Source organism: Colletes latitarsis, chromosome 11 (genome assembly GCF_051014445.1).
Source record: "Colletes latitarsis isolate SP2378_abdomen chromosome 11, iyColLati1, whole genome shotgun sequence".
Lineage (NCBI taxonomy): Eukaryota > Metazoa > Arthropoda > Insecta > Hymenoptera > Colletidae > Colletes > Colletes latitarsis.
This window is the reverse complement of record NC_135144.1, coordinates 9,856,163-9,868,561: the sequence shown is the minus strand read 5'-3', so window position 1 is coordinate 9,868,561 and position 12,399 is coordinate 9,856,163.

Sequence of the window (12,399 nt, the reverse complement as noted above, 5' to 3'; positions counted from 1 at the left end):
ATTTTTTTTCGTGTATTCGGTTTTGCACCGCAGCTAATTTTTAGTAAACATTTCGGATTTTGCTATACTTAATATTTCGTTCGTAAACCTTTAACCTTGATAATTGTTTCGATACGTTTAGACATATTAAATACTATATTTTCGTAATACTCTGGTGCGATAGAATCGCATAAATATAACGTCATGAAACCATTATCTAAAGATATAAAGAATAATATAATTTTCCAATTAAAGTTGAGTTTATCAACGCAAGTAATTGCTAGAAAATTTGCTGTTAGTCAGGGAGTCTCTGCATCTTTTCGATGCCTTTCAAAATTGTTATCTTGTCAGGACAAGTGAAGATTGACAGGATACATTACTTCAGAAATTGCAACGACAGCATTAATAACTGCAAAGCTATTAGAAAGCGATTTTGGAAAGGAAATTAGTAAATGGACATTAAAAGAAGCCAATTTTACAGCAATTGAGAAGAAAAAAAGAACCTGAATGTCAAGATCTGTCTGAATTTTTCAAAAAAACATTTAAGCTTGTATATGGAGCAATGGAAAAAAGTAATTACTTCCAACAAATCAAAAATCAATCGTATTTCATCGGATGAACGTTGTTGGTGTTGGAAAAAGCAAGACAAATCTCTTTTATTGAGTCATATCAAGCAAACAGTGTTTGGTGGTGATTCACTTATAGTGTTGGGGTACTTAGTAATTATTAATTATTATTACTGCGTACAGTGTAGATTCACTACATTAAATAGATGATACGGTGAACCATTATACGTATAAGGATATTTTAGAAAAAAATTTACTAAAAACCATTGAAAATATACCGGTACCAGAGTGTGATGTATTCCAACATGACAATGCTTCCAGTTGTCATGTCAAAATTAATTGTGGTGCAAAATTGACTACTTGTACGAAGCCAAATAATAAATGTTAAATTTGTTTTAAAAAGCCAGAAGATTGTAGATAATACTAAGTATTTTGTTTTTTTTGTATTCTACATGCAAATATTGAATGAAAAATTCAGTATATAAATATAGTATTCCACATTACGAGGACTATGAGCCTAATATGGAGAATGAGGATCTCAGTAAAGAAAGTAAACATTTCCTAAACCGTTATTATATTTTAAATTTGACTGTTGACAGTCAAAAGAGCATAAAATTTCCTATAAATTCACAATATTTAAGGTTTTATAAAGATTCTGCAGGCAAGTGAAACACGTGTACAAAGAAGAATGTTCCACGCTAGGGCAACTAACCCTAATTAAATTAAATATTCCCCGACAATAACACTGTTGAAGGAATACGGTCGAGATGTCCTAACGGATAACGACAACGAAGCCATCTCCGTCGCAACGATAATGCCCCGAGCGTTCAGATTTCCGATCGAGCGCCCGCATCAGGGTTCCACCATGCCGTAGAATTCGTCTGTGATCCTTGTCGTTAAATACGAGGGTCGTTCAATAAGTCCTTAGAAAAGAATAGAAAAACAAATTATTTTAGCTAGATTTTTTTGTTATTTTTCAACACAATCTCCTTTTATCTCTATACACTTTTCCAGGCGTTTCTCCAACTTTTTTAAGCCATCTAAAAAGTAAGATTTCAAAAGTTCCTGAAAATAGGCACCTGTTTGAGCGGTGACCTCCTCGATCGACCTGAACCGTTGTCCACCGAGGCATTCTATTAAGTTTGGAAATAAAAAGAGTCGCTGGGGGTCAAATCCGGTAGATACGGTGGATGTTGTAATAACTCGACCTTTAATTCCATGATTTTGGCCATCGAAACTGCACAGTGCACCCGTGCATTGCCTTGATGCAAGAGGAAGTTTCTTGCTTCGATCGACGATAAAAATGAAACCATGTTGGGGATATAACTGAGACTTTGACAGGTGTCTAATGAGCGATGATACTTGCTAAGGTCTTGGATTATCTAAGGACTTGTTGAACCACCCTCGTACTTCGATGGCATCCGTGTTGGCTGGTCCGTTTTCCTCGCGTTCGAACACGACCGCCTAAAATGATTCCGCCACGTGCGGAAGTATCCGGGTGCATCGTCGTTGAGGATGCTCGGTCGCGGTCTCCCCCCGCCCCCCTCCGTGGCCCCCGTCGTTCCACCTAGAATTCCAGCGACGCGGGGAAGAGGCGGAAGTTGTTTAATAAAATAACCTCGTTACGCCGCAGTCATAGGAGGGCGAGAGAGGACTGGGAGAGGGGGCGAGAGAAGCGGGTTGCGGGGGCATCGCACGAGGGGGTGCGAGAGGATCCGTCGGAGTGTAAAAGACTGAGTCGAACCGTGGCTGGCGGGGGGATGGCTAATGTAGCAGCGGTGGCTGTTCGCCTTGGCTGCCAGTAGGAAACGAGCAGACCAGATGAACGAACAGGGTGGTCGAGGGGGCGATGGGGGGTTACTGCGGATCGTCGAAAGGGGGAACGCGGAGGGGGACGACCATGAGAGAGAGAGAGAGAGAGAGAGAGGTCCGCGGGAGGGGTACTAATACATAAAGTAGCTTAAAGTAGAAAATTGTGGAAGCGTCGTGATGCCTGGTGATTGCGTTACCTCCGGGGCTTTGATTTAAAATGCAACGAGGGGCCAACCAGGCGCCGTGGGTGGGGGTGTCGGAGAAAACGGGGCGAGCTGGGGGCTGAGCGGGGGCGGCTGGGAAGGATGGTTCCTGCCTGGGAGCCATGTTCCTCCTGCGGGAACGTCAGCCAGCCTCCGGTGTGGAAGAGCAAAAGGGACGGCGGGGAGAAAGAGAGCGAAGAAGGGCAGAAAGAAGAAGGTGGTGGTGGTGGTGGTGGTAGTGGCGGTAGCGGCGGGTTAGTGGTTGTGCCGGGAGCGTAGGGGTTGCTGGAAGCTTCCACGTCGAAGGGCAAGGGGCTGGAATTCTTTCCCGAAACGCGCCGGATCGACTGCTTTGTTGCTCCATCCTTTTATTTGCCTCCCCTCCCGCGCTAACAACTTCGACGCGGGGGCAATAATGCCTCGCGTTGGGTCAACCTTTTTATCATTCGCTTCTACGTTCAACTTCTTTGTTCCCGCGGTTTATTCGCGACAGCGAAATCGTGGGAATTTCTGTCCGCTTCTTTTTCGCTTTGCGACCTGCAGCCGGGGGATTGAAAACTGTTACGATATCGAGTCTCGAAACGGGTACGTGTTACGACGAGATGTTATACAGGGTGTGTCGTAGTATGTGGGACCCACTTCAGGACTAGATTCTACATATGAAAGCAATAAATAAAAGTCCTATTCGACCTTGTTTTCGAGCTATGACAAGTTGTATGTTGGTATATTCATTGGTTTTACAACTATGTAATTGCGGATTTTACTGATGGATGGCTTTAGTTGAATTGTTACGTATTTGTATGTGTTTTTATAGACCTAGGAAATGGTTTTATAAAAAGAAGCTTACTAAGAAAATAGTTACAGTCAGCCGCCTAAGATCGAATCATTATGACTCAACAGAATCTCTAGCTTCAAGACTAGATTCTACAAATGAAAACAATATAAAAAAGTCCTATTCGACCTTGTTTTCGAGCTATGACAAGTTGTATGTTGGTATATTCATTGGTTTTATAACTATGTAATTGTGGATCTCACTGATGGATGGCTTTAGTTGAATTGTTACATGTTTCTATGTGTTTTTATAGACCTAGGAAAAAACCATGGTTTTATAAAAAGAAGCTTACTAAGAAATTTATAGTTACAGTCAGTCGTCTAAGATCGAATCGCTATAACTCACAGCAGCAGAATCTCTAGCTTCAAGACTAGATTCTACAAATGAAAACAATATAAAAAAGTCCTATTCGACCTTGTTTTCGAGCTATGACAAGTTGTATGTTGGTATATTCATTGGTTTTACAACTATGTAATTGCGGATCTCACTGATGGATAGCTTTAGTTGAATTGTTACATGTTTCTATGTGTTTTTATAGACCTAGGAAAAAACCATGGTTTTATAAAAAGAAGCTTACTAAGAAATTTATAGTTACAGTCAGCAGTCTAAGATCGAATCATTATGACTCAACAGAATCTCTAGCTTCAAGACTAGATTCTACAAATGAAAACAATATAAAAAAGTCCTATTCGACCTTGTTTTCGAGCTATGACAAGTTGTATGTTGGTATATTCATTGGTTTTACAACTATGTAATTGCGGATTTCACTGATGGATGGCTTTAATTGGATTGTTACATATTTGTATGTGTTTTTATAGACCTAGGAAATGGTTTTATAAAAAGAAGCTTACTAAGAAAATAGTTACAGTCAGGCGCCTAAGATCGAATCATTATGACTCAACAGAATCTCTAGCTTCAAGACTAGATTCTACAAATGAAAACAATATAAAAAAGTCCTATTCAACTTTGTTTTCGAGTTATGACGAGTTGTATGTTGGTATATTCATTGGTTTTACAACTATGTAATTGCGGATCTCACTGATGGATGGCTTTAGTTGAATTGTTACATGTTTCTATGTGTTTTTATAGACCTAGGAAAAAACCATGGTTTTATAAAAAGAAGCTTACTAAGAAATTTATAGTTACAGTCAGTCGTCTAAGATCGAATCGCTATAACTCACAGCAGCAGAATCTCTAGCTAGATTAGGTATAATTGAATGTACCCACCCCATCCAAGATATCAGTCATATAATATGGAAATGTCCACTGTTAACCCATTATAGAGATACTATGATTTCTAAACTGGAAAAAGCAAACTTCAAGCCTCAAACCTAATGTACAAGCACTTAATATTATCCATGAGTTTCTTGATAATCGTAACATTAAATTATAATTATGGTTTATTGTAATATTAAGTTGTATATGTGGTCTGTAAAAGTTAGCTAAGAGACATATACACTGATGTGATGTGAGTAAATATAAAAATGTATTAAAAGCTTGCTGCAATGCATGAATGTGTGCAGTAGATAAGATAAAGAATGTACATTCTATCTTTTTACCTGTGGATCTGAGGAAAAACTAAGGCTTATTAATAAAAAAAAAATTCAATTACTTAGTTGCCAAACCAATATTTCGAAAGATATTAACGAATGAACTACGCGAAATTGCATATGGCTCCCATGAAATTCAAACAATTTCTGAACAAATGGAAAGAGTAAGAAAGTTGATAAAACGTCCCCAAGCCTCATTTCGAATATTTGTTGCGAAGGTGAGCAAACACGGTGTGTTAACCCCTTGACGTACGATTTAATTTCAAATAATTTATCAAACCTGTACTATTTAATTTTGTTTAAATTTCTTCGTACAAGGAATAGATTAGTTTTATGAATACTTCGTAAATGTAAAAATGTGTTGATTTTAATACATAAGACTTAACGACGAGTGAGTAACCTTACGATTGTGAAACTTGACATGAAGAACTTATATCGAACAGGACTTTTTTATTGTTTTAATGTGTAGAATCTATTTCTGACACCTTGTATATTCAATTACTACTATTCCGGTTCCATAAGGGTTCGAAAACGATAATTATGCGATTTCCATTTAAAACTTTCGAAATAAATAAAATTCCAAAAAATTATTTTCATTCTCGAAAGTACGCCAATGCTCTGTCGAACCGATGCAACGTTGCTTTAAGCAGAGCGGAGCACGCAAACGAGGTCAGATCGTTGACAGAGACAGTGTCCTTTTAATAAATTGCTCTCGTAAAATAATTAGACGTAAACACGGTGTTTTAAGGGCGAAAAGCCACGTAGGGGTGGTTCGTAACCTGATAGAACAGCCTCTGAATGACGTAGGATAGACGGCTCGAGACTTAAGGTTCCCGTTGGTGCTACAGGGGTGAATTTAGGGGCGATAGATGATTTAACGCGGCGTTTCTCGTGTCACCGTATCAAACATCCAAGGAAGTTGTCAACTCGAAGAAGAACCCGACATTTTCTGTGCTTTCCTTTTTCCAAAGCTACTACAGGCTTTCCTAGTAGAACTTTGAATCCAAATAGAACGAAAACTACAAGAGATCTAGTTACTTTAGACTAATCTAATCTACTTTAAAGTAGATTGTACGGTTTGAATTTAGGAAATCGTATTTGAAAACTTTATTATACCCGTCGCGACCCGAACGAGGGAATCAAACGACCGCGAATGCCACGATAGGTGTCGAATATGATGAACCTAGTTTGTTAGACCGCAACTCGAACGCGGATAAGAAAAATGACCAGACGAATGGCGGATCCTTTACCGGAGGAATTCGAGTGTCAATCCATATCTCTTTCTCCTCTGATCCCTTCATCCTCGGGGACTTGGACACAGAGGGAACGCGAGACGGGAAGAGGATCAACGCCGGAGTCTTGGCATTCGGAGGGTGCAGAAAATGAGAGCACGGGAAGGGTGGAATTAGAGAAAAAGCACAAAGAACGCTGGTATGAACTTCCTGACACAGATTGACGTCCGGATGGATGTGGAATGCGTTGAGAAATTGTTTGCCTCGAAGATATCGGGAAACGCAGTTCTATCTTATTATTTCTTAACTATTGGGTCGCTGCAGGGATTTCTACGAATATTCTATAACACTAACGTACTGTATTTAGTATCGAATCTATTATAGTTTGCGTTCGTCGAGCTTCGTCAATTTCAAGATGAAAATATTTAAAAGGTATTTATTTTTTGTTTGTTTTTGAATTATTAACCCTTTGCACTCGTATTTATAGTTGAAAAGGCTACCGATCAACTTGGAATTTTTTTTCATACGCGATCAAAATGAAAACATTTTTATGGGAAAATGTTTAACTTGACGGTTCAAGAAAAAAACATTAGAAAAATACTCTTGAACAGTGAGAATCTATCTAATATGTATATATAAATTTTGATATTTCAAAATTGTTGAAAAATAAATAAAACTAACTTCTAAATTGGGAGGAACACATAGGACACGCGGGAACTGTACTAAATGAAATATGAGGCTTTAGTATATTTTTTATTACCAGCCTTTATGAATGTATGAAATATAGTTTCAATATTCCCTCCGAAAACACAATCTTGTATTATTTTTTTTATTTTTCTTTGATGATTTTTTTTTAATAAACGAATGATCTCGGGAACAAAACCAATTAGCCAGGACAAAAGAGAAAAAATCTTTTACCATTTATTTATTTTATTTTATATATACACACACATTTAAGCAGAAACTGAAAGAAAACATTGTAACGAGGCTCCCTAGAATGAAATACTAATGTAAATAAAATGCAAAAGGTTAATATACATTTTCTGCATTTTCTTAGACTTTAGAATCTTAATAACGTCTTAGTAAAATGTTAAGTCGACATACGAAGAATTGACAAGTTACGGGAGTTCGAAGAAAACTGTTGTAGCAAAGAGTGGAGATTGGAAACTTTAATGTCGTTTGTCTCGAAACCACATTTATCAAGTTTCGAGAAGTGATCTCTGAAAAACTGATAAATCTTTCGACTCGAAAGTTCGGCAGTCTTAAAAAAAAGTCCCACACACAGTGTACAAAAATAGCCAAAACGCGGACAAAATATGAAATCGATATTTAATTTGTACGAAAATTAGTACATTAGAGTTTTTGGGGTCGTTGATTACGAATCTAAAAAATATTTTCAATATGAAATAATGAATTTTTTAATTTGCTATTAATAAGGTATTAAAGCACGACATGATACAAGTGAGAAACAAACGGTATATTGAAAAACTAATAATATTTATAACTATGTAGAACAGATATTGTTTAATGTATAAAGTATATGTAAAAGACACATTTACATATATAGATATTTTTCGATATATACTAATAGTATAACAATGAAATATGCTGATATTAATGGTAACAGTAAATAACAATAAAAGAATGTTTATTCAAACAAAACCTGTACAAAAATATTCAGTACTTTTATCTAAACGTGCATTAGTACTTTAACTTCGTACAGAAAATTTACAAACTACGTCGAAATTTTTTAATTTTCATCGGGTAGAAGATAAAACGCCCTTGAAAACGAATTTCTTTCAAATCAAAATAAACAATTTATGATTCAGTTTTATCGTACACTAGTCGTACGATCAGTAGGATTTGCTGAAACTTCTTTGGGTATGTAGCGTCAAAGTAAATATCAAAATAAACATAGAAGATGGCATAAATTATAATAGGCGATATATTCATTGGATAGGGGATGAAATGTCCTTTAAAACGAGCGTTCAAACAAGTCGATAGCTTAATTAGTTCCGGAGATATAGCAATTTCAGTTTCAAGTCGATGCGGTGGCTAGTTACGGAGATAGGGTTTGTTTACGTTTTGAGTTCATTGACCTCGCGCGCATAAATAGTAAACAGTCACTCGGTCACGACTCACGTGCGAGAGAGAGAGAGGTCCGTCGCGACGCGTCAGACGGAGACAGAGATAGTCCAAATTAAAAAATTACCCCTTTACATAAATTACGATATCTCGAAAACGAAAAGACGGATCGACAAAAACGAAAAACCATTTTAAAGGGGAAGGTTTACCGCTTCCAACGATGGCTCAATAATTAACCAAATACTACCAGTTTCGGAACAACACGCGTCTAAAGTTTTGGTATTTTTAATGTGCGTTATATGACTGTTCTAAGAAAGTGGAAACTGAAAATTCTCTCCTACATCGGAAGCTAACCAGAATTTGATACCAAATTTTGTCCAGTTCAAATATAAATCATTTAACCGGTCAAATGATCGATCGTGATAGGCAAGACAGACTACATGTTTTTCTCAGAAAACGAACAATAAGAATAGAAGTGAATATTTTAAAATTCATTGTACGTATACTATAGGAAAAGTGAAGTTAACTGGCGCTAAAATAATATTGTGTGTTAGAAATTCTAAACGAAATTTTAAAAACGGTCATTTAACGATCAGGAAAGTAACACTAATGCTATTATCTCATTCTCAATCACCAGAAGTATCATTTTCAATAAAAAACAAGAGTGTTCCAAAGTGTACACATTAAAGGCAGACTCAATAAATTCTCCTCTCAAATCATTTGAATGGATAAAAGTTGACACAAAAATATGATTCAACAAGTTTGTACTTGGGTTTTGTCGCTAATTTTTATAATCCCTTGTACCTTGTAACTAATGATATAACAACTGATATAAACAATATTCGAGACTTTGAAAAATACTATTTTGAACGAAGTATTTTTGAAAAAATTGTTCAAATCGAAACAGTTAGGATCGTGATTTCTTATCTCGCCCCGTTTTGGTGAAACTATCGATTGATGCGTAATTCTTAACGTAGAATGGGTAAACTTGTTCGCGTTTGCCCGATGCGTTTCGCGGCGCGAAACATTTTACCCTCTCGCGATTCCGTCTTTCCGTCGTTCGTGCTCCTCGCGATGCGACGGGGGCACGCTCTTAGAATTCTTTGAAAAACTACTTTGCAAAATTGGAGCCGCGGAAGGAGCGAACGAAGCGGCTGAATGAATAATAAATACGGTTATCGTTTAGTTGATATTTTGAGGGGCACGGACGGGCAGGATCGAGGGTTCGAGAAGGGCGTTACGGGGGTGAAACGGGACAGTTGGGTCGAGTATCGGTGCCAGAGAGAGAAGGGACGAGGGATCAAAGCGTCATATCTTTAGGGGGGCGCGTAAGGATATTTCTCTGCATTTTTATGCTCTTTCATTGGCATCGAGACGCCTCGATCACGAGCGAATCATTTTATACGATCACTTATGAAATTACGCCGTGCTGGCAGTCGAAAAGGAAGACAAACTTTTTCGGAGAACGTGTAAAGTGTCGTCTAAAATCATACACCTAGCAATTCAGACGATTTTCATTAATGAATCTTGAAATGTGATGTCAATAGTGTTGGAAATTTATTATTTATAAATAATGTAATGGATAAATGGATCTATGTGAATTTATTAAAAAATAATTTAAAGACTCGCAATATAATTTTTACGTGATCCAAAGTTGGCTATCGACTAACTGCCCTAAAGTCCTTGAAAAGTCTCCCAAATTATCCGAAATTAACTTTTTCAATATTGTTAGAATTTCTACATATTCTACACTAAAATACGCGTCGTTTGCTTTTTTAAACATTAAAATCCTCCACTTCGTTCAGGAGTTATGACATTTCAAAGATACGCAAAAAATTTTATAGTGACATTTCTGGCCTAAAATTATATTTTCAGTAAAGAATTTTTTTCTCGAAAATGCGCAGGATTTCGGGGGTATGTCTATTCAACAAAAATAATTGTAATTGGCCCCCGCAATCGAAAATAATTTTTCCAGAACGATTTGAAATTTTTTTTTTTTATTTTTCTTAACAATTTGTTTTTGATTTTTAGTAATTCCATTTGATGTCCTATAGAAAAGTTGCCTTATACTTTTTTGTAGGTACCCATAGGCTCTAGTTCAGAAAAAAGTTTCACTAAAATATATTCACTATCGTAGGAGTTATGGCTTTTTGAAAATTGGACCTTTTTTATAGGGGTTTTCTTATTTTACGGGATCAAAGAACAACTTTTTTAATATTGTTAGAATTTCTACATATTCTTCACCCAAATACGCGTTGTTAGCGTGTCGAAACATTAAAATCCTCCAATCCGTTCAGAAGTTATGATATTTTAAACATACGCATGAAATTTAAGGGGATTAGACATGAAATTTCATTTATGGTCAGACATTGTATTTTCGTTAAAGTTTTTTTTTCTCAGTAGTGCGTAGAAAATTGGGTGAATGTCTATTCACCGAAAATGATTATAATTGACCTTCGCAACCGAAAATAATTTTTCCAAAACGATTTGAAATTTTTTCTTTACGTCGAAAAATTTAGGCACATATCCGAATTTTTTTCTCGAAACGGGATAGGATTTCGGGGGTATGTGTAATCACCAAAAATGATTGTAAATGATCTCCGCAAACAAAAATAATTTTTCCAGAACGATTTGAAATTTTTGAATTTAATTGTTAATAACTTTTTAACGAAGCCTCAGTCAACAAATTAGTATTCTTGATTTTCGTCTTGTTTTGTCCTGTAGAATCTCCCATTAAAATTTTTCCCGGGGGTGGCCGCACACCCTGTATATGATTTAACTTAAATTTTTATAATTTCTGCAATATCGAAATTAACGATCTTTATGAAGTGAAGGTTCTCGAAATATTATAATCACAGTTTCAGATCGTTATTGAATTATCCAGTAACATTTCTTCGAACGTGAGAATTTGTAATGTAAAGTCTGTTGAGGGAAAAACTAATTTGATCGATCGACGATGGATCGTCAGTCAGGAGTCCTTAGATTTCGGAAAAACACGATTCGAGACGGGGCGAACGAAGTTAGCATTTAATTGATCGTTCGGTCGCACGTAATTCGGCGCCGATGCGAAGGTATCAACTCTCTCGGGTGCTAAAGCTTTGACAAAGCGTATAATCAGATTTTATCTTGTTAGGACAAAGAGCCGTAACGGTGACCGAAACGACACGATCGTGAAAATAGAGACAGAATATTTAAACGAATAGAGTCAAATGGAGGACGAAATTTGTTATCGAATTTTGGAAAAAGTATCGATTTAAACAAAATTATTTTTACAAGTATCACGCATTAAGTATCACACTTTTCTGCATTTAACAATCGGTAGCCATTAACGCGATACCACGAGCCTTCGCGATCTAAAATCGAAATCCGATAGCATTAGAATATTATTAGGTGTCTCGGAAAGCTTATGTTTGCAATCTTCGAAATAAGATTATTTAAAAATATATAACTAACGATTGACTATCAAGATCTTGCGACCTGATGTCATTAAACTTTTCGACATAAACTTTAAGACATAAAGGGTCGTTTAAGAAAATTCGAAAATTTCTACGTTTCTTTTCTCCGAAATGAAAATGTCTCTATCTAAAAAACGTATGTATGAATTGTGCATCAAAATAGAAACTCTGATAAGTGACTTAGAATTTTTACCTTCCCTTTATCTTTTTATCTTCTTAACAAACCATAAACTACTGGCGATCTCAAATCAAACATCGTTTGTATTATTGATAAAATACATCTAATCCAAAACTGATGTTAAATATACAGTTCGAATGCTTTTATGATATGCTATTCAATCTAATAAATGCATTTTAACTCGAATATGCGTTACTTAAGGGAGTATTGCTGTCTAGGGTGTCATTTCTTCGGTCTTTTTTTGTGATTTTTTTTACGAAAGGTAGGTTGTTTTGTAGTGACATTTTGCAGATATATTTATTTATCTTATAGATATGTATATTATTTTTTTCATCAAAAAATATTAAAAATTGCGAGAGTTATAGCTTCTTGTTTAAAAAAACGCATTTAAACAAGCTTACATGATATTTCAAGATCTAGCAGACCGATTGACTTCAAATTTGGAGAGAATATTCAGCAGACACGCCTTTATAGCTGGAACTAGAGATTTAAAAAAATATTGAGTTT